Source organism: Anolis carolinensis, chromosome 1 (assembly GCF_035594765.1).
Source record: "Anolis carolinensis isolate JA03-04 chromosome 1, rAnoCar3.1.pri, whole genome shotgun sequence".
In the NCBI taxonomy this organism is placed as follows: Eukaryota; Metazoa; Chordata; class Lepidosauria; order Squamata; family Dactyloidae; genus Anolis; species Anolis carolinensis.
The window spans coordinates 4,365,975-4,388,750 of NC_085841.1; the positions used below are offsets into that span (position 1 = coordinate 4,365,975).

Below are 22,776 nucleotides of genomic sequence, written 5' to 3' on the forward strand. Positions count from 1 at the left end.
TTTTCCCACAATGTTACACATTGATTGTACGTTGTGTCATTTCTAATGTCAAAGGTTGCTAGATGGCTTGCTAGTCTCGCTTCTATTTGTGGGCTGAATTGGAGTTCCCATGGGCATAGCAGCTATGTCAGTTGACTGGGGGTGTGCAGAAAGAGGGAGCTTATTGCAGACTCTGTGTGGCTTTCTTGCAGGGATCAGCCATTGTTTGTTTGGGACACCATTCTTTCTCCTCCCCGTAGTGCGCTTCCAGTTATCTCAGGGCTTTGTTAACAGACAGTGCTTGGTGTCATTAAATTCCAGTAGGAGCTTAATAACAGTAAATAAAGACTATGCAAAACCTGTCCCTTTATTTTCATGGGATTTTCTACTTTGCCTCCATATCTGGGTATGAAAAGCTCATAGAATCATGGAGTTAGAAAAGATCTCCAGAGCCATCCAGTCCAACCCCATTCTGCCGGACAGGAACACACACTCCAAGCCCTCTTAAACAATAGCTGTTTGGTCTCATGTTTCAGAACCTCCAGAGAAGGAGATTCCACTTTTCTACTGTTGAAGAACTCTCACTGTCAGGACATTTTTTTCCTAATGGTTGGGTGAAATCTCTTTTCCTGCAGCTTGAATCCAGTGCTCCATTGTGTCCTTGTCTCTGGAGCAGCAGAAAACAATCTTGGCCCTCTCCTCAATGTGACTTCCTTCCCAATATCTAAACATGGCTCCCATGTCTCTCTGAATCTTCTCTTCTCCAAACTAAACAGACTCAGCTCCTTAATCTGCTCCTTGTCAGGTTTGCTTTCAGATCCTTGACCAGTTTGGCCACCTTTCTCTGAACATCTTCCACCTTGTCAATATCTTCCTTGAATTGTCTTTTTGTAACGGCTGCCACAGCATGTAATGTACCTATTAGCATTCTTGGGAAAAGGCTGAGGACATGGCAGGGGATTGGACTAGATGGCCCATGAGGTCTCTTCCAACTCTATTATTCTATGATTCTATGACAGTTCCATGCACCACTGTTGATACTGAGCCTTGACAAATGAGAATGCAACACTAGTGTTGGTGCCACCATTTCTCTTCTATGTTGATTCCTTTGCCTTTGATGCATAAACACATTCTCACTTAAGAGGAAGAACACAATTGGCTCAGCAAGTGCTGCTTGAATATAGATGGGACTAGGGAGTGCAGGTGGGATTTTGCTCACATGACACAAAGGTTACTGTAGAGTGTGTCCCAATTTCAAGTGAATTCCTATCTTCTTGCCGTCTGCTGTTATTACACATTAAGAATGCTCCTTGGGTATAAAGGTGATAAGAAGCTAGGAGCTAATGCTTTACTTTAAGGAGCTCCAAGCCACTCAGAAAATACAAAACCTGTCTCAAAATATAAATAAAATAATTACAGCTGTCAACCAAGCACTTTGTGAACACACGACAAAGGTGACTTTGATCTCTACATTGCCTAATCCCCTTGATAAACAATTTGGGTAAATGGCAACTATAGGCTCAAAAACGTTTAGTTTTTTTTATTTGTGTTCCAGAAATATAATGCATTATATAAATTAAAGACTTAAATTCCCTGAAGATTCTAGGCCCATTTGATCTTGGAATCTAAGTAGGGTCAGCTCTGATTGGTCTGTGGATAGAAGGCCATCAATGAAAACCAAGGGTGGTAGGCAGTACCTCAGATGAAGGAACTGGCAAAAGCTCTTTGGAGTACACACATATGTATACACCAGACAGGCACCAACATAAATACAGCATTCACTATATTCCGCTTGAGGTCATGAGGATCCAATTGTGGATTTAGTTACATGTTGGAGTACCCACACATTGTGAGAAGTGCAGTCCTGATGGATATGTTCACTCATATGCCATGAGATCCAGAGCGATGTGCTGACCATAAACTGATATATGTCTGAGTCTGAAAGGAGCCCTGATTTCCAGGAAAGAGATGGGACTCTGGTTGTTGTGATGTGCAAAGTCTGAGGACATCAAGAGACAGTATTGATTCTTGCACACCAGAACTCTTTGCTCTCAAGTTTAGTTTGCATTTTTTTGAGAGCATCATTATGTCCAGATAATCTTAAGATGTTGCTTCTGCAATTTAGCTCATAGCCCCGGTGGCGCAGTGTGTTAAAGCGCTGAGCTGCTGAACTTGCAGACCAAAAGGTCCCAGGTTCTAACCCTGGGAGCTGCATGAGCAGCCGCTGTTAGCTCCAGCTCCTGCCAACCTAGCAGTTCGAAAACATGCAAATGTGAGTAGATCAATAGGTACCGCTCGGCGGGAAGGTAACGGCGCTCCATGCAGTCATGCCAATGGCCACATGACCTTGGAGATGTCTATGGACAACGCCGGCTCTTCGGCTTAGAAATGGAGATGAGCACCAACCCCCAGAGTCAGACATGACGTCAGGGGAAATCTTTACCTATTATTGCTCCTTTACAGCATAGAGTATTCAGGCTTTAATCCGTTTACCCTTCCCACTGAAAAATGAATGTGACCCATTTGGAGTTAAGGAAGGTGTTAGAGAATTCTCTGTCCTAGAACAGCAAGAAAAATCTGTGTTGGAAATGGGTAGAACCACCCTAGACTCCTGGGCAGCCGGAAGAGTTTTCTTTCTGCATCCTTTTGGAAGAACAGAGAGCCACTTTGCCAGCAAGCTCGTCAATTTGGGATATTAGCTGGAAAGTTGGATAGCCAAGAACCTGCTCTGAATTGAATATTTGGAGTCCTTAGAGATTGGAACCTGTGTGTTGTTATTAATTATGTGAAATTGTATTATAGGAGGTGAAAGCCAGAACTTAAAGTACGCTTTCTCCCAATGAAGTGTGATTTCAATGCCTTTATTCCCGGGTAATGATGTATCTGTGTGCATGTTTGGGTGTTTAGGTTTATTGTGTTGTTTTCTTGCCATCTCCTCTGCCAGCGTTTTGCTTGGTAGAGGGCATCCACTGCACTTGCTGCAGTGAGTGGCAAAGAACAAAAGGGAAGGAGGAAGGTGTTGGAAGAGGAAGCCCATGGTGTGCTGCCGCATGAGACAGAAGGGTCTGAGAGAGAAAAAGACCAATATGTGGAGAAAGCAGGGCGAGATGGAGCCATGTGGAGGAAGAGCAAAGGAAAAGAATTGGTTCTACTTATGAGCCTCAAAAGACATAGTGAGTGATAAAGCACGAATACAGAAAAGAAATGAAAGAGAAAACAGTTGGACAGAAAGACCAACTGAGAAAGACAAGAGAGACAAGAGGAGCAGATCATCCACACAGTCCTGGAGAAGGGCACCAAGAGATATCATGGGCAAGAGAAGAGTCAGTGAGTCCAAAGAAGGATTTGAAAGAGGGAAGAGTTGTGGAGCAGGGGCAAACGGGGAGAAAAGGGACAGCTGAAAGAGAGTGAGGGTTCAAAGGTGGTCCAAAAGTAACAGGATGTATAAAGTCAGGGCTTATTTAATAAAAAATGTGATATTGATATATTTCAGTTAAGTATATTTTGGCCGCAGATATAAAATATTATAATATTGTTTTAAGCAGTTGCAGATGCAAATGACCAGCCTGGAGGGCTTCAAAATAAATGTGTTTATATCCCCCCTAAAGAATAAGATAAGTTCTGCGATGGAGAAACTAAGGAGGATTTCCATGCAGTGTTATTTTCCCCCAAGTATAGCTCACCCTGTACAAATGGGGATTAAAAATAATATATAGACTCTGTTAAGAAATCATACATACATGTAAGTGTGTATGTCTGTTCAAGTAGAAGATGTTTTAATAAGTAAATATAAGAATCTTTGTTTATTCTAGTACATGATCATTTTTGAAAATTTACATGGAAAAGTTAATTAGATTTTCTGTCTTTTCCCAGACTTTCTCGTGCTGGTGCTACAAACATCATTTCAGTAAAGGAATAATATGGAGGAGTATAAGGATTCATAATTGTTCACTTTAAAAACAAAATACCTTGGTACACATTTGAAACATCTGTGACTCTTCTAGCCCAGAAGGGAGAAAACTTTATTATGAAAAAAGGTTCCATAAAGGGACAGGTTTTACATAGTCCTAGTTACTAGAATTAAGCAATTACCACCAAATTCCAAAGACAGTGGACTTTAGCAAGATGCTCTGCATTCAGTCATTGATTGTAAAGCAATATTTGAAGGTAGATGTTGCTTCAGTACTGGTTGAAAAATTACAACAAAAACCAATTATCTGTAAGGTGTTTAAGAACTTGGCTCTTTTGAGGTTTGATAGAATCAAAAACGTTTCTCAGAGTTGGCCTGTCTCTGTTTCTTAAAAATGGTTTTTGTGGAGATTAATTGATGGATGTGAGGAGTAGAATTGAGCCTGGCTTACAGTCCACATTTATAAATAAAGGTTTTTCTTCCTTGCGTCCTTCCATTCTGTGTGTCTTTCTTTCTAACCTGATTCATTTTCTTTCAGTGGGCGATGGAGAAAGCATTTTCCTCAAAATTTACAGAGCATTTTCCTTCCCTTCCAAGTTCAATGCCGGGGCAAGGGGAAGTCATAAACTGTGGATGCAATATTTCACCCGGGTTCTAGTAAGATGTAGTAAAGATAACAGAAATTCAAATGCCAGTTCAGAATTAACAGAATTAAAACTCACGCACATACTTTAAAAAATGCAGTGAATGGAAGTTGTGGATGTTTGACTTTTTAGTGTGAGTATACTGTAATGTAATGACACTTTCCCATTAACTTTGCTATCTCTGAGAGTCCTCCATAAAAGTCAGAGCATTGCACGTGGGCTGTTTTTTGTGGGTTTAGTTGAACTTTTGTCACCTAGGACAACTGGGATATGGGGAGATGCAGTTTATCAGACAGCCTGGATCTAAGCTGTATTGTGAGTCATAACCAGCACTGAATTGTGTCCAGAAACAAACTGGGAGCCAGTTCAGCTTTAAAATACAAGCCCAGTCACGAATTTAAAGAAGATATTTTTCATTCATCATTATTCTGCTTCTCTGGGATGGAAAATAAATTTTTGTGTTACGGTGGTGGTGCTATGCCTTCCAAGTCTTTCCCAACTTATGATGAAACTAAGATGAATTTACAGTGGGGTTTCTCTGGGGCTGTGTGCTACTTGTCTAAGGTTATCCAGTATGTTTCCATCACCAAGTTGTGAATTGAACCTTAATCTCTAGACGCATAGTCTGATGCTCAAACCACTTGGCCATGTTGGCTCTCTTTGAGGCAAGGCACATGTTGCATATGAATGATGGACGTTTCAGAAATTGTTTTGCAGGCTCACCATTGACGCAACTCCACTAAATGAGCACAGATGAGTCTCAAGAAAACTCCTTCACATGCATTAAGTGTGTGCACTCTGAGCAGTTTGGTCCACATCATTATATTTAATGTCAAGGTGACTGTGTTTTCACTGCATACACAAAGCTTAGCTAGGCATTGTTTCCTACCACATTCACATGGACTTGAATGTGACAGCATACAGCAGTGTGTAACTGATGTGTGCTGTAAGTCTCTCATGAGTGATGCAGGCATGAGTAACGGCTTTCAGTCAGGAAGAGCTTTGCTTCAAATAAAAGCAGCTTCTCTCCAAATCTCATATTTCCTATTTTCAAATATAGTTAAGGAGATAATACAGAACCTCCTCTTGACATTTGTTGCCACAAACAGTCAGTTATCCAGGTAACCATTTGATATTTTTGTTATGCTTGTGTATTGGTTTTTATCTGAGCTGTTCATAGCAGCTGAACTTGCAGAGCAGCATATTTTAGAGGTGACTAGAAGACAAATTTGAAATTTTAAATAAAACTCATGTGATTTTTCATTTAAATAATGAGATTTATATACACAAAATAGGTAAGGCAGAAAATTGTGACCCGCCAGTAATAGTTACATCTGAAGCACATTTTACATAATGAATATCTATATTTGCGAAGAAGAGAACCTGAATGGCATCAAGAATTAATAGCTTTTTTCAGCAGTTCCATAGAAATTGTGCTCCTCTCCTACTTCCACTAGAATTTCATTGAGGCACTGTGCCCTTCCTGAAACTTTTGGTTCTTTCCTTGTGGTCATCCTCTTTATTGTTGCATGACTTCAAGCCTCTTCCAACCTATGGCCCAATGTGAAGCTCTTCCAGGATTTTCTTGTCAAAATTTGTTCTGAAGGTGTCTGTCCCTGCCTTCCTCTGAGGCTGAGAGAAGTGACTTGCCCGAGATCACTCAGTGTGCTTCTGTGCCGAGTGGAGATTCAAGCCATGTTCTCTGGAGTCATAGTCTAACCCTCAAACCACTAGACCATGCTGGCTTCTGAAAACATATTTGCTTACATTCTGAGATAGGTTTATTTCAGAGAGGAAAAAAATTCTACTTATGTCTCCCCATAGTATAACTTGTGAGCACACCAGAAAGACTCCTTGAAACATAGAAAGCACTTTGAACTATGTAGGGTGTACCAGTAGGTTTGGGGATCTTCTTGGAATTGGAAGCTTCTTCCCGAAGAATGTCCTTTGACTAACATATCTGAATAGCCAGGTCATTGGGATTTGATAACGCCAAACATTTCTCTTCAGGGTCCTCAAATCATCAAATCTGACTTCTGTTTTCTTCTGTTGTGGTTCGGAGTTTATGTGTTCATGCGTTCTTCTAATTCCTGCGGTTTTTTGCCAACTTCTCCATTTATTTAGCTCTGCTTGCACATAATTCATTTGAATATTTTCTTTATGCTGTATATTGTTTGCCACCTTGGGTTGTCCTCCCACAAGAAGGATAAGGTGTGTGTGTGTGTGTGTGTGTGTGTGTGTGTGTGTGTGTGTGTATTGAGATAGTAATACTATTCATGAATAATTTCCTGGAAATTGGCTCTCCCAAACATTCCCAAAGAACTTCAGGAGCTCAGCGCACTCTCTTTGTAGAAGGCCGCTTGAGCATGTCCCCAAAAACTTGCAATCTATTTGGGCTGAAATTGGCAAAATGTTTTCCCTCTGGAAGTTGTTGGACTACAAGACCCAGCCTCGCGAGTCTACGTGGGAGTTTCAGTCCAACAGCATTTTGAGAGCATGCCAAATAAAGCTTATAAGCTAAATCAGTATCATGAAAATTTTTAGTGTAGCTCTTAAAAGCTAGCTGATGTATGGCATTTCAGACTGGTAATTCCCTTTTTTTTTTCCTTGCAGTTAATTTATAATCTGCTATAGTCCCTGTTAAATTACTGTGAACGATGATTATACTGTGCTGTAATACTGAAATAGCATTATCAAACAATTACCCAATTAACTAAGCGCTGTCCAGGGTATCAGGCATTTGTGAATCAACCAATGGCTACTGTGCCTGTTGCATGCATGCAATATACATGAATCGCAGAAGCCATTTTTAATATTTTTCATATTTTTCTCAATTTCATTTGTACTTCAGCATGGCATGTTAGGCTCTTTTCCTCCCCATCTGATCTTTTGTACAACTCTCAAGGTAGATCGAGCCAGAGTCACCAGAGGAATTCTGTATCTGAGGACCTTAAATTTTGATCCTCCTGACCTCGTTCGAACATTTGGGTTATTCCCCCAATCTTAGCACAGAATGTCATGAATCCATTGCTGTTTCTTGCTGTCAATTTATGATTGTTTGAAGAGCAGCTCTTTGCAAGATCTATTCAAATCTTGCAAATTAAGGTCAACCATGGCTTCTTGATGGAGTCTGTCCATTTCCATTGCACTTTGTGTCTTCACCTTTTTACCTTCATCTTTACCAACCATCATTGTCTTGTCCAATGAGTCATGTCATCTTGTGATAAAAAACAAAATATAATAGCCTCAGTTTAGCCATTTTGGTATCTGGGAGGTCTACTGCAAGTACTTCTATGTAATGTTGTTGCTACGGTTGTTGTTGTGTGCCATCAAGTTGACTTCAATTTATGGTGATCCTCTGAATGAGAAACCACACAGAGGTCCTCTGTTATGAATCCTCCTGATCAAGTCCTGCAAACTCAGGGCAACTGTAACATTCTTGATTGAATGAATCCATCTGTCATGCTGTATTCCTCATCTTTATTACCTTTCTAATGAGTCATGTAACCCCATGATGCGTCCAAAGTATGGCAGCCTCCGTTTAGTCATTTTAGCTTCAAGTCAGAGATCAGGTTTCATTTTATTTTGTGGATTATGTGTTTCTCTGGGTCAGATGTGAAACCACAGCTAGATATGCTCCACAGAGGCATGTAGGGGAGTCTTTCTTTCTGGATATGATCTCGTAGAAAAACTTTCCCCCCATTTTCATGCCCATACTTTTGGAATAGTTTCAGTCTTGCTCATCACCGAATAAAGTGACAGGTGAAACTTGCTCAGTTTCATCGCCATTCCATTTGCACAAGCTCTTACCTTCCTGAGTACCTGCATTCAGTGCTAATCTGTAGGCTTCTGTGGGAGTATTTGTTCTCTGCCCCCTCTTTTAAAGCTAGATGTATATGGAATGAGAATAATTGCAGCAAGTTAAGAACTATCAGTTCCACCCCTGAAACTCTCTTGGGCTGCCTAACTGCTGGAGCTGAAGGAAACTCACTCTCTCCTCACAGCCCAAGTACAGATGATGCCTTTCAGCCACCCACCTGAGCTGTCACAGTGCCTGAATGATGGAATGATAGTCGATCATAACACTCAATTCAGCTTTGAAATGATGAGATCCGAATTTCATGGAACAAAGTTAGTGTACAGATCCTTCAAATGAGTGCTTGAAACACAGAGACCACAAACCATGAGAAAGGGATGGACTGTTATGGGCCTCTCGATGTTGTTGTTGGACTGCACATCCTAGCAGTCCCTGCCAGAGCCACTAATAGTCAAGAATACTGAAAGTTGTAGGGCTGTGTTTTGATTATCCCTTCACTTGGGAATGCCTTGGCAGTGGCAGGTGAATGTCTTAGGGTACGTAGAATGAATGCAAATTGATCCACTTTAACTGCCAAGACCCAGTGCTATGGGAGTTGTAATTTTTAAGGTATTTAAACTTCTCTGCCAAAGAGTTCTGATGCCCCACTAAACTACAAATCTCAGAATAGGGATTTGTAGTTGGCAGTTAAAGTGGCATTAGACTGCATTCATTCTACAATGTAGCTGAACCCCAAGAAAAAGAAGAACATGCACCTGCTACTGCCAGACTGTATGAGTACAGGTGATTCTCACCTGTATCTTTTCAGTGGGCCCCTGGTGGCACAGTGTGTTAAAGCGCTGAGCTACTGAACATGCGGACCAAAAGGTCCCAGGTTCAAATCCCAGGAGCGGAATGAGGACCCGCTGTTAGCCCCAGCTCCTGCCAACCTAGCAGTTCGAAAACATGCAAATGTGAGTTGATCAATAGGTACCGCTCCGGCAGGAAGGTAACAGCGCTCCATGCAGTCATGCCAGCCACATGATCTGGAGCCGGCTCTTCGGCTTAGAAATGGAAATGAGCACCAACCGCCAGAGTCGGTCACGACTGGACTTAACGTCAGGGGAAACCTTTACCTTTACATATCTTTTCAGTGGAGGAGACTCAAGACCAGTGGTTCTCAAACCTGTGGGTCCCCAGGTGTTTTGACCTACAACTCCCAGAAATCCCAGCCAGTTTACCAGCTGTTAGGATTTCTAGGAGTTGAAGGCCAAAACATCTGGGGACCCACAGGTGGAGAACCACTGCTCAAGAGGAACCTAAGCTTCTTCTTGTAGCCCTCCAGTTTGCATTTGCCATGTTCTAAGGGGCCTTTCACAAAACAAGAGAGCTATAATTTGTGACTGGATCACCCATTTCACTTCAGTTGTTATCATTCCAATTCACGTCCTTCTTTGCTTTTGACTCCAGTACTGAATGGGCCTCTTTATATAGGCTTCTCCTTCCAGTGGTAGGGACCCTGCATTGCTCCGGCACCCACAGCCTTGCATTGACCTGCTTGTTTCCTTTACTGAGTTGACAGCCCAAATCCTGATGCCAGAATGTGTCTCATGGGAGGGAACCAGCAGAAAGTTTTAAAAACCCTCTACACGTTTCCCAATAACTGCATTTTAAGGTGTGGAAGAAGGGAAATGGAGAGGGAGGGGAGCAAACTATTTAGCTCTGATGTTCCTATCAGAATTTAATAACTACTTTGATTATGCAACACTAGATCTATAAAGTAGTCCCAGGGGAAAATGTTGAAGCTTGCCAGCCGTTGCCATGGTTACATCCAGTTCTTAACAGGCGAGAAGCAAGTGTGAATTCAATTATTCTTATTTCACAGGCAGGGCTTCATCACTTTTCCAGCTGGCCGGTAGGACATGCGAGGACTTTGGGGCGTCATGGTTGCTGTGACTTTTTGCGTGGAGTTGGGAACGTTTTCAGTCGACAATGAAGCTCTGTTGTCTGTGATTTCCCAGGTGAATTCTTTTTCTTTTTGGACTCTGTTTTTTCTGCAATGGGCGTGACTTTGGGGATGAAGGAGCTGCTTTGACTATAGTTATGGTCATCATATTGACCTCTTACTTGCTGGCATGCAGACAACCTTGTAGGAGCTGGCCATCACGAGTGATAATCTTGAACATGGCCCTATTTTGCAAGTTTTGGCACAATTGCAGCAAGCCACAGACCGAGGTTGGTAATTATAGCTGTTGTTGAACTACAACTTCCATTGTTCGTCACTAATTTACAGTTTTTGAGAATTGCATTCCCACAACTTTTGGAGGAATGCATGATTTCCACACTTTGCTTAGACATTTTTCTCTCTACAAAGATTGGCATTATTATTATTATTATTATTATTATTATTATTATTATTATTATTATTATTATTATTATTATGCTATTTCCTCTTAGGAGACACTCAAAGCTGCAGAAAGACACTCAAACCATGGCCCACTAAGCCACATACATTGTAACCCATAAAAAAGGTCAGGCTATATAGGACGTGGGATGAGTCACTGAGAAAGGGGTGAGGGCACATTTTTGCCCCATTGCATTTTGCAGTGCTGGAGGAGAGGTTGTGTCACTTCTGGCTGCCATTGTTGGAATTTCTTTGATTTAGATCTGTGGAATGGGCCAAATTAAGCCATCTCATTTGGGGCTGGATTTTAGTTAGTTGGGTCAGTTTTCAGGTTAAAAACTGGCCCAGAAATCAGTAGGATTTACCAGAAAAATATATCAGTAAAAAATAAAATATGGGATATGGGAAATATGGGATAAATGTGTTGTCGAAGGCTTTCATGGCCGGGATCACAGGGTTGTTGTATGTGTTCCGGGCTGTATGGCCATGTTCTAGAACATGGCCATACAGCCCAGAATACATACAACAACCCTATGGGATAAATCTTTATCATAAAAGTTAACTTGCAAAATAAGACTAGCAAAATGAGAAAATAAGACTTACTTGACAGGTCATAGACATCATGTGTTCATTGTATGTGTCAAAACAATGACAACTGTAAACCACCGAGCAATCGAGTGAAATTCTGGATTAACAACTAGATCAGTACTATTATAATAAAATGACATGGAAGATATTGAAACATACAAGTGCTGATATTTGACAAAGCTGTATTTTTAAAGTGTATTATGAATTGAAGAGGGAAAGGGGAGGTGAGTTTGCTTGGCATATAGGGGTTAATTTGTTGTGTTAGAGGTATTGTATTGTTGAATGTCAATACAATTTGGCGGGGGGGGGGGGCTTTTGGTATTGCCAGGAGTGTTTCAGGGGCTGCAGAAGTGGGGCTTAGAGCCTCATGGGAAACAATATTGAGGGCAGGCAGAGCAAGGGAGAGAAATAGTGGCATACAAGCTGGAGAGAAGGCATTAGGAAAGCCAATATTTAGCTCTTACTCCTAGCAAGCCATGACAACTGTCAATTGGTACAACTGTCTCTAAGCAGAGCTAAGAGATGGAAACCAATAAGACACAAGAGGAGACTCCAAAAGTAGGGCAGCCTTGAGTAAAGTGAACAAGGCAGACGGGAGTGGTAGAAGCAGCCAGGAAAGGGGTCCAGCCTTTGCCTGCCATTCAGGAGGCTCCCCTCCCAAACTTTCCAGGATGTGGCTGTGAAATCGTTCGGCAGATCTGAAGATCTAAACCTCTAGAACAAATTTTTAATTTTCTTCCTCTTGGCATTTTGATGTGTTGAATGGGAGAACTCAGTAAACATTTGTGCAGCCATCCAGTCTGTACTTAAGACTCCCATGGAGATTTGAGAGTGTGGGAATCCACGTCTTGTTAATGGAGGCAAAGACCCAGCAAACACTTGCAGGGAGTAGACTCATCTTGCCATGTGTGATGGTTAGTGTGTGGCCTGAATCCCGATTAAGTCTGTTCTAATAGAGCTTTTTTTAAAAAAAAAAAAACAAACAACATATGGTGATAATGAAAATTTACAAAGTCATAATGGGCAGGTGGCCTCTTGATGCAGGCTAATAAGAAAGAATTAAGCCCCCCAAAGATCCATGGATGGTGGGTGAAGTTATCTTGGGATTTCTTATTAGTAATAAACAGAGTTGGCAGCAGATGGGACTTGAAAAGTTGGGTGGGATGAGCAGTATTGGAGACTGGGAAAGCAGAACTGTGGGACTTATTACTGGATTATTATTTATGGTGTAGGAGTCTCACTTTGTATTGTTTAGGAATCTTTAAGATAGGGATCCTTCCATGTGAAAATCAATGTACCCAAAATCCCATTGTGACTAAAGCCATACTTCCAGGAAAAGGCCTTCTTGGTGTCTGCTCCCAGGCTTTGGAGCTCCCTGCCTAGAGAAAGACCAGGTTGGTAAGCCAGGGGCTTTTAATAACGTGCCATTTGATTTACCTTTACCTTCTATTTTTTTAAACAGATTTGTTTAAATGGTTTAAATCCTGTGGTTAGGTTCATGACATGTTAACAATAAAGTTGTGTATGTTTTTACTTATGTGTCCTATTCTGGGGAGAAGGCAGGATAGATGCTGTTGCTGTTGTTGTCCTAAAGGACATAGAATCATGGTATCTGAAGCAGCCCCAAGGACCATCCAGTCCAACCCCCTTCTGCCAGACAAAAAGACAAACAGTGCCTGGTTCCAGAGAGAAACGAGCCCATCTCTTGATTCCACAAGCCCCACTCTAAAGCCCAATCTGATTTTATAGCATGTGTTGGTACCTGGGCAGTGCATTTCTACTCAACACATCAATCTCATGATCTCAGTACTTTCGGACAATAGATAAGAGGGGACGTTGCAGTTTCAAGTGAATTGGGCCCCACATTTGTGCTATGAAACAGGCAGATTATTTCTAACTGTGTTCAGGCTTGACTATATTGCTGGTTTACGATGTGTTTGTCTGTAGAATGATTGCTAAATGGAGTTCTGAAAATTTACTCATTTTACAAGTTGGACCATGAGAAGGAGACAAAAGTGAGATAAGTGATGCCCTGTTTAGCCGATATTAATACACTGAGAATGGCAACCAACATAGTAAAGGGTCTGGAAGCCAAGCCTATGGGGAGTGGGTTTGGGAGCTGTAGATGTTCAGCTTGGAGAAGAGAAGGTTGAGGGAGGACATGAGAACCAGGTTTAAATATTTGAAAGGGTGTCACATTGCGGAGTGGGCAGAGTTGTTTTCTGCCACTCTGGAGACTAATCAAGGAGCAAGGGGTTCAAATTGCAAGAAGAGAGATCCCATCTAAACCTTAGAAAGAACTTCCTGATAATAAGAACTGGTATAAGACACCTCAGAAGATGGTGGGGTCTCTTTCTCTAGAGGTCTTTAAACAGAGACTGGATGATCTTTTGTCAGGAGGGCTTTGAGAAAGGGGTCAGACCGGATGGCCCTTGGGGTCTCTTCCAACTCTGGGATTCTGTAATCCAACCCAGTCTTGTGTCACCTTCTACCATTCAGCGCTACCATCCAGGTCGCCCTCACACACAGTCTTTATTGGCATATAACAAGAAAATCACAACACAGGCTTATGCAACATCCAGGTCTCAAATAGCGCCTTCATTTCTCTTAACCTTGCTACCAGCTTATCATCTTCCCAGCATTTTTAAAGGCACGTGGTCTAGTCTTCAGGGGAAGAGAAGTATAAAATAACTCTGACTGCCTTTTATGTTTGTTTTGGTCCTTGCTGAAAACAACCAGAGCGATTCAAGGAGAGCAGCAGATGCTGGCCTGGGGCACATAGCAAAAGGCGGAGGGATGGAGGGAGGCTGGGAAGCAGAATGCCTTGGGGTCTGATTCATTTGGAGGCAAGGCAGTCCCACCTGGAAAACGCAAAGGACGGTTTCTGCAGGGTGTTGTGAGAGCAGGCCTTCAAGGTTTTGCCTTCTTGGCCAAGATCCAAGGTCATGTGAGCTTTCAACAACTTCTGTGTGTCATTTAACACGAGACAACCAGCTGGGATCCTCCCCCTGCCTTGCCTCCGAAGCTGTCTTAAACTGGAGCAGAGATTACCCCATAGGTTGCCTTGCTGGGCTTGAATGGCAAGTTTGTTTGCCCAACAAAGTTCAAGTCAAAGGGTAGTGATTCAGAAGGGTGCTAGAAAGGGCCCCTTCAAAAGAGGCACTTCTAGTTTGGCAATATGTTTGTGTAAAGCCTATGATTGGCTTCATGGGAGAAGTATCTCCCTCTCTGGTTAAGGAATTCCATCCTGCCTTGTTTTTTTTTTAAAAAATACAGTAGAGTCTCACTAATCCAAGCCTCGCTTATCCAAGCCTCTGGATAATCCAAGCCATTTTTGTAGTCAATGTTTTCAATATATCGTGATATTTTGGTGCTAAATTCATAAATACAGTAATTACAACATAATATTACTGCCTATTGAACTACTTTTTCTGTCAAATTTGTTGTATAACATGATGTTTTGGTGCTTAATTTGTAAAATCATAACTTAATTTGATGTTTAATAGGCTTTTCCTTAATTCCTCCTTATTATCCAAGATATTCGCTTATCCAAGCTTCTGCTGGCCCGTTTAGCTTGGATAAGTGAGACTCTACTGTATTCCCTTATCTGGAATTACAAAATCTAGGAACATCTTTATTTTCTGGTGGTTCAGTGTATACAAACTTTGTTTAATGCATAACATGATTACAAATACAGTAGAGTCTCGCTTATCCAACGTAAACAGGCCAGCAGAATGTTAGATAAGCGAATATGTTGGATAATAAGGAGATATTAAAGAAAAGCCTATTAAACATCAAATTAGGTTATGATTTTACAAATTAAGCACCAAAACATCATGTTATACAACAAATTTGACAGAAAAAGTAGTTCAATACACAGTAATGCTATGTAGTAATTACTGTATTTACAAATTTAGCACCAAAAGATCACGATGTATTGAAAACATTGACTACAAAAATGTGTTGGATAATCCAGAATGTTGGATAAACGAGTGTTGGATAAACGAGACTCTACTGTATTGTGTATACAGTTACTATCAGGCTATATGTATAAAGTGTATATCAAACGTGAACAAATTTCATGTTTAGACTTGAATTCCATCACCAAGATATCTCATGATGTACATATGTGTGAATACAGGTAAACTACCATTTTTAAAAATCTGAAAATCACAAGTCTCAAGCATTATAGATTAGGAATACTTAACCTGTATTCCCAAGCTACAACTAGCGAGTTCCCTGTTCCCTGGGTAACATAGACATTATTTTGATGTGCGCAATTCATGGCATGCACATACATTGCAGTTATTCATGTTCCATAGCAGCTTGCCTTAGCTGCAGTGCCCTTTCCAGGAGAAGCGTCATTGTTGCCATTGCTCTTCTGGGAACCTTTTCTCTTAATCTGGGAGAGGCAAATCATGTCAGTGCAGGGACTGTGGGAATAACAATGGGCAGGAGTCTGGTTTTCTTTCTTGTAGGGACATCAGACTACTGCTCTGTGTTTGATTCCTGGTCAGGCATAGATGGCCACTGGAGGACTAACATCCCTGTGGAGTTTGTGTTGCTGTCTGTGCCCCTTTTCAGAAGATTTCATCTCACTTTCTTCCCCTGTGATAACTAGATTTTGAAAAAATTGGCTTGTGGTGAGATAGCGTCAGTAAAGACACCCTTTCCCCATGATAATAACTCTTCCAGGAGTGAATTTCCCTTCCGAGGAGTGGATTTATTTCACTTCCTGTTGTCTTGCCTCCATTCTTAACTATGAGTCAGATGTAAGTTGGATGTTGGTAACTCGGGGACTGCGTCTACAACTGTGCATCCTCCTGTATTCAAAGCCCATGAACAGCACGTTGTGCAAAGACTTGATGGCATTCTTGCACAGTTCTAGTCATTTTAGCACTGCATGCTTCTGAGAATGTCTGGATGGTGTCCCTTTCTATTCCCGTGAAAGGAGGGGAACATTGTCAAATCCACTGCAGCTTGATCTGGACCTGGTAACAGGAGGCATGGACCGGTTGGTCACGATCCCAAAGCCACCTGTCATATGGACAAGACTTTTTAGCATGAGTTGGTGCCTGATGCCATGAAGCTCTCTGGGGAGAGGAAGAGACCTGCATTTAGAAATGTGGTTGGCTTTCTTCATCAGAGAGCAGCCAGTCTTGGTAAAGAAAAGTAATACAGACAATTAATGTGTTTGGCTTTGCAAGCGGAACAGCAGCCAGGTGGGAAGTGTTTTCTGTTAACAACCAAGGTTTTTAACACTGTTTCCCTGCTTATAGATCTCTATATATACAGCATATAAAAAGTGTCATGTCATTTCCAGAAGCACGGCTCTGTAGTAATGAATCCCTTTGGCTTGCAGAAGGGAAACAGCTGCTATCAAGAGGAAGATTTGAATTTCCAATGACTTCGTAATGAGCAGCATGGAATAAGATGCTCTTGTAACATAAAGAGGAGGCATTTAGGATCTGTGGAAAGCCTTTGTGTGCCTCCACGCTAGAGATCTGAAGTACTGCTGAGACATCTCTTTTCGTAATTAGCTAGAATTAGAGCCAACGGTTCTGCCTCCATTGAATCCAGCCCTGTGTTGCCCAGGACTGCCCTTCCTCACCATCAAGCTCCTTCTGCAGTGTTTACTACCCATTAAATGCCATTCGACACAGGCCTTGTCCAAGCCATGGGTTGCCCTTAATTGACTCTAGTGTTGCCTTTTTCATTATTCCTGAAGGAGCAGGGAAGACCTTAATTGCTGGTTTCCTTACTTTATTTTTTTTCTTAAACAGTGAAATATTGTTATTTACTTCTCTCTTAATAAATTATAGGAAACCTGTAATTAAGGAGCAGACTTGTACATGGGAGCAGTTAAGATGCTGTTAATCACAACATCCCCTTAGCTGCTATCAGTAGAGCATAATGCTAGTGATTGACAAGCCGGAACATCTGTAGAGGAGGGTGGTCCAAATGGCAGAAAGTTTAGAAACCGTGAATCCCTATGAGGAGTGGCTTAGGGTCCCTCTATTGAGAGAAAAACAGGGTTCAAATAAAGTAAATATTTATTTAATAATAAATAATTGGGAGCCGGGGATGTTTAGACTGGAGAAAAGAAAGAATTGTTCAGAATGCCCCTCCTCAATGGAAGATCCCAGGGCTCCATGGCAATTAAAGTGCAATCATACCACAATATTTCAGTAGTGTGAAAAGGCCCAAAAGTCAGTTTTGCAACGTTCACTGTTTCTTCTATGGAGAACCCAGATCACAGTATTACTTTGACTGCACGTTCTTCCATTTCAAGTGTTCAAGAAAGGTTTGTACAGAGACAGAATCCTCTAGTTGGAATCTGAGATGTGCAATTCCTTGTCAGAAGAAAGGGGAGCTTTGGTGTTTCTTCAGAGATGTAGGCATTAGGTGCATGCCAGCCAAAGTGGGTTTATGGTACTTTGTGAGAACTCTGCCCCTTCTGCCATAATGAATGCAAGGGCTGCTCATTTGTAGATCTCGGTGGCTAATCAAAGCCGCAGGCTTGTCCACCTCCTTTGCTGCTCAGTCAATGTCAGAAAGGCCGGATCAGTGTGTGCTGGTCTGTGTGTTCGCAGTCCACAACCTTTAATGGGAGCATGGTTCATTTATGTTGCTCTACTGCCTGGCTGTGCTAGTGTTTGACCCAGTTCCAGGAACACTCTTCCCATAGAGCTACAGCCTTGCCACTGCTTGGTTCCTACGAGAGAGATCATATATGCCAAGCCTTATGTTTCGGCCCATTTTCAAGTCATGGTTAAATCTGTGAATACGGAGGGCGAGCTGTGCCTGTTCCTCACCTTCTGAGCCATTGTGAGTTCCAGTTGAAGGAAAACAGTTGAGTACAACACAGAAAAAGACATCTCTGCTGCTGGTTTGCCATCCTATTTCCCAACCTTTCCACACTGGCCACATGTTGAAAGACTTCTGAAAAGAAATTCCTGATGAATAAAGCAAATGTGTGCTGGCAGGGCATTCTGCTTGATAATGGTGAAGTTTCAAATTGCTATCATCTCACGCAACTGTATTTTTAATAGCCGTTTCTGCTCATTTGCTTCTGCCTGGCGGATACTTCTAACGTCATCTCTCAGAATGGTGATTGTTTTGTGTACATTCAGTCAGCTAAAGAAACCAACATGGCAGCAATTGCCTTCTGGGGAAGGAATAGGAGAGCCTATGGGACAAGATGTTTTTAGAGAGAAGCCTCTTGAGTTGACGTGCCACTTGCTCAAAGTTGGTCCTGAGCCTCGCAGGATGGAATAAATTGATATGGAGAGTGTTACATGGGTCCTTGGTAAGACTTCTTTGGGTGAATGGCATCATTTATATTTTTCAAAATGAAATAATTGTATACATAAGGGATCACGAAGAGAAGTACAATCACTTCTATTTGCATAGATATAAGCTGTATCACCCTGCAGATGAAATGAGCATCTGAAGATCTGCTCCTTCAGAAAGAGATGAAGATCAAGCCTTTTGGGTGATGGCACTGCAGATATGAAATATCTTCTTGAGGGAGACCACTGGGGTCATTCACTACTTGGTGAATAGTGGAAATCTGTGGATTCTGGGTTTCAGGTTTCCTTGGTATAGTGCTGCCACTGAATACAGATTGTAATTTCTGTGAATTTTTTCATGGTTCCTGATGCTAGCCAGGCATGGGCAAACTTCAGCCTTCCAGGTGTTTTGGACTTCAATTGAAGTTTAAAACACTCAGAGGACTGAAGTTTTCCCATGCCTGTGCTAGACTGTGTTTTTTAATATGGTTTGCCTATCTCTCTCCCCGCCTCTCTGTTTTTAAATTTCTCTGTAAGTTGCAATGTGTGAGTTCCACTTTTTCAGCATCTAAAGGGCTGCCACAGTTTTTGTCGTCCCAGGGGGTAGGATCAAGTCGAATAATTTTACATTACAGATAATTAGATACTGATTGAACATTAGGAGGAACTTGGAGACCAGTGGTGCACAACCTGTAACCCTCCAGGTATTTGGGTCTCCATCTCCCAGAAGCTCCTATTTCCAGTTTGCTCAATGGTCAGGATTTCTGGCAACCGAAGCCCCAAATACCTGGAAGACCACAGGTTGTATGCCACTGTTCTGGACATTAAGAACAGTTCAGTAATGAAACCAATGGATTTGAGCAGTGGTAGGTTCTATTTCTCTGAGCATCTTCAGAAATAGGTGGGACTCAATGTTCAACATCAGAAATAGATCTGCACAGCTGCTTTTCTGGGTGAATATTTTATCCTGAAGCAGACTCTTGGTCCATCTAGCTTAACATTGTCATTAGCTTTTCTTTACTTAATTAGAAACCTATCAATTTTAGTGGCAATCACTGCAACACAATCAACAGACTGTGTAAATTATAAACGTTATAACAGTACCTATACATGAAGAGCAATGGGATTCAACTTCTGTAGTGATTATACTTCTCTGTGTCTTTTTAAATGAAGGCTGGATGGCTATCTGTTGGGAGGGTTTTCACTGCATTCCTGCTTGGCTGATGGAGGTTGAACTAGATGCCCTTTGGGGATCCCTTCCAACTTTTGTGAAGTATAGACTGTCTGGGAGGGAATCTAATGGTGACTCCTCTGGAGGTTTTTGAACTGAGGCTGGATGGCTGTCTGTCAGGAGAGCTCAAAGTGTCTCTTTCTGCCAGGAAGGCTTTTGTTGGGAAGTGAGCATTTTTCTTGCAACACACTAGTGTGTCCCATCACACAGTTGGAAAAGCTCTGATATAGGATATTCTCAAGGAGAGTAAATTAACACCCTAATTGTTCACGGGTCCATTGCTGCAGTGTTAATGGTTTCCATCCCTTCCTGCCCTGTGGCTGAGCAAGGCCCATGCCTTTCACCACCAACTTGGCAGCTGAGAATATTCCTACTTATCACTCCCATAGCACCTTCCTCCAAGTGGCTCTTAAGTGCTTGGTAAATACCAGCCAATTAAGCCTTCTACCAGAGAGGAGAGCTTTTCTATGGAGGAGGAGGAGGAAGTAGCAGCGGCTTCAAGGTGCTTCCCAGGGCTGCGTTAGGAAGCCATCTGGCAAAAGTTGGTGGCTGTTAACGTAACAGGAGTCGCAAGCCAAACCATTTGTTGTGTAATCCTACTTTGCCATGGTTTCTAGCAGAAACGTCATCTTATGCAGAAGCCTAGGTACAGCTTCATCTTCTTCCCAGCTCAGTTGGTTGTTCAGTACGTTAAAGATTTCTTCTCTTGTCTCCTCCAGAATTTCTCTAAAGGAAAGATCAATTTGGGCCTTGTAACTCGATATGCTTTATGTACAGCTTTCCCGTTGCCAATGGCTTCAGTAGGGAAGGTGATCATTCCTCATTCACCAAAGGCAGCTGGCGGCCTGTTTTAGTGCTTGCGGTAGAAAATTTAAATGGCATCCCCTTACTGCAAGGCTGGCTGAAGATAGGAATAAACTAAATTCAGATTCTTGCTGCTGAATTCAAATCCTGAGAAATCGACATGTTTTTTGTGTGATGCTCTTTCAAGATATGTTGCTGCTGCTTTGCCTTGCGCTTGTTCTATTCCATCTAGTGACAGGAACAGATACACTGTCTTGACAGATGCCTGCTTCAGATGCACCATGTGTATGAATGTTTCTGTTATATCAGGAATGTGCAATTGCAGAAATGGTGGAGAATCCCACAAACCATCTCAGACCACACTTTAGCTCTGGACATGGCTGAAAGCAATATAATCAATTTTTGCTCCCCTTGTGACTGATTTTTTTTTTCCTATGGTTTGGAGAACTCAGGGGGGTGGGGAACCCCGGGCACCATGCTTTTGTGATGACCTGGTTAGACTGGAAGCATTTGATGGCTGGAAAATTAGCCTGGTTGGGAGGGGGCTTGAGTTCTTGGCAGTAATATTCACAAAACATGGGACCATGTGCCTCACTTTCCCCACCTTATTGCCGTTGTTGTTGTTGTTGTTGTTGTTGTTGTTGTTGTTGCTGTTGTGTTATTTGCCATCAAGTTGGCTTCAACCTACAGTGACACTTTGGATGAGAGACCTCCAGGCTCAATTCTTACAAACTATGGGCAGCCATGGCTTCCTTGATTGAATCATTCCACCGGTAATACAGCCTTCTTCTTTTCCTATTCCTTTCACTTTACCAAGCATTATCGTCTTTTCCACATTTAGACTGTAAGATATGACATGATCTGTACATAGCACATCTGCATGCAGTATTTAGCTTACATCAGATCAGTGCGTGTTCAGTAGAAAGCTCACTCTATGCTCTACATAGACATCAGTACCAATATTGGGGAAAGTATTGGTTTCAGTGGTTTCTCATGTTACTTCAGCCATCATTTGAAAAGATCTGTTTCTGTGCATCAAGTGATGATTGCAGTTGACCACATGAACATTTATCCAAAGTGTCTTCTAAGTCTTGCAGGAATCTCTCTGGGACAGTGCTTCTCAACCTTTAGCCCTCCAGGTTCTTTTGGATTAGTTTCCCAGGATTCCTGACTATTAGTCATTGTGGCCACTGTTTTAGATAATATGACACAAAGCAATGGATTCAAACTGCAGGAAAAAAAGATTCCACCTAAACATTAAGAAGAACTTCTTGATGGTCAGAGCTGTTCAGAAATGGAATATGCTGCTGCCTCTGAATCCAGCGAAATCTCCTTCTCTTGAGGTTTTCAAGCAGAAGCTGACCATCTGTCAGGAGTGCTTTGATTGTGTCTATCTGCCTAGCAAAGGGTGATGGGCTGGATATCCCTTGGGGGTCTCTTCCAACTCGGTGAGTCTATGATTTTATAAGTCCAAAGGAAGAGCAAAGTTTGGGGCAAGGCGCTGCACATGCTCCCTGCTTATTGTCCTGCCGACTGTCTTCCAGGTACTTAGGCTGCACTGTGGAGCCAATAGCTCCATCTGTCAGCATCTCCGTAATTCTCTGCCCGAGGGGGAAAAGAAGAGCAAGACTGCTTAGAGGATTATGGGAAGTTGTTTTTGATTCTAATCGGCAGAAGCCTGCTGTTCACAAGCCATAACAGGCTCGTGGCTTGGGAAATGCCGGTCAAGGATCAGCGCCCAGTTATGTGCGGCAGAGATGCCGGAATGGCTTGCCTGGAACAGGTGAGAGGAAGACCGAAGCCGGCCGGGGCTTGGCATGGGAGCAGGTGGCTCTTGCCCATCCAGCGACAGATGGCTCCTTGGATCCTTGCCCTGTCTCCTCCGCTCTGCCCCCAGGCAGCATTACATTGCGCTTGTTTTCTTTGGCTGGGAACGGATGTGGCTGACTTGATGCGGGACTGTTGATGCTTCCCTCGTAATGGGAGGTCAAAGACAGAAAATTCCACTCGCAAAGTCAGGTCAGGGCCCTGCCTTTTCTGGCACGCTCTGGCGCTTTCCTTCATGATTCATAGCAGCTCTTGCCGAGCCAACAGGTGGTTCCAGCGTTTGGTAATCGGCAGAAGTTGG

At 42.3% G+C, this 22,776-nt stretch overlaps 1 protein-coding gene across 6 annotated transcripts in view; it reads left to right on the plus strand.

Moving 5' to 3' along the window:
* ncoa1 (nuclear receptor coactivator 1) overlaps positions 1 to 22,776 on the plus strand; it is a 342,571-nt gene that overhangs the window by 216,897 nt on the left and 102,898 nt on the right. For 2 of the 6 annotated variants that reach the window (XR_010002286.1, XM_016996548.2), the window contains exon 3: positions 10,215 to 10,350. The exons of the other annotated variants lie outside the window; for them this stretch is intronic. The gene's annotated coding sequence lies outside the window, so the exon portion shown is untranslated. The remainder of the gene's footprint in view (positions 1 to 10,214; positions 10,351 to 22,776) is intronic. 6 annotated transcript variants of the gene reach the window in all.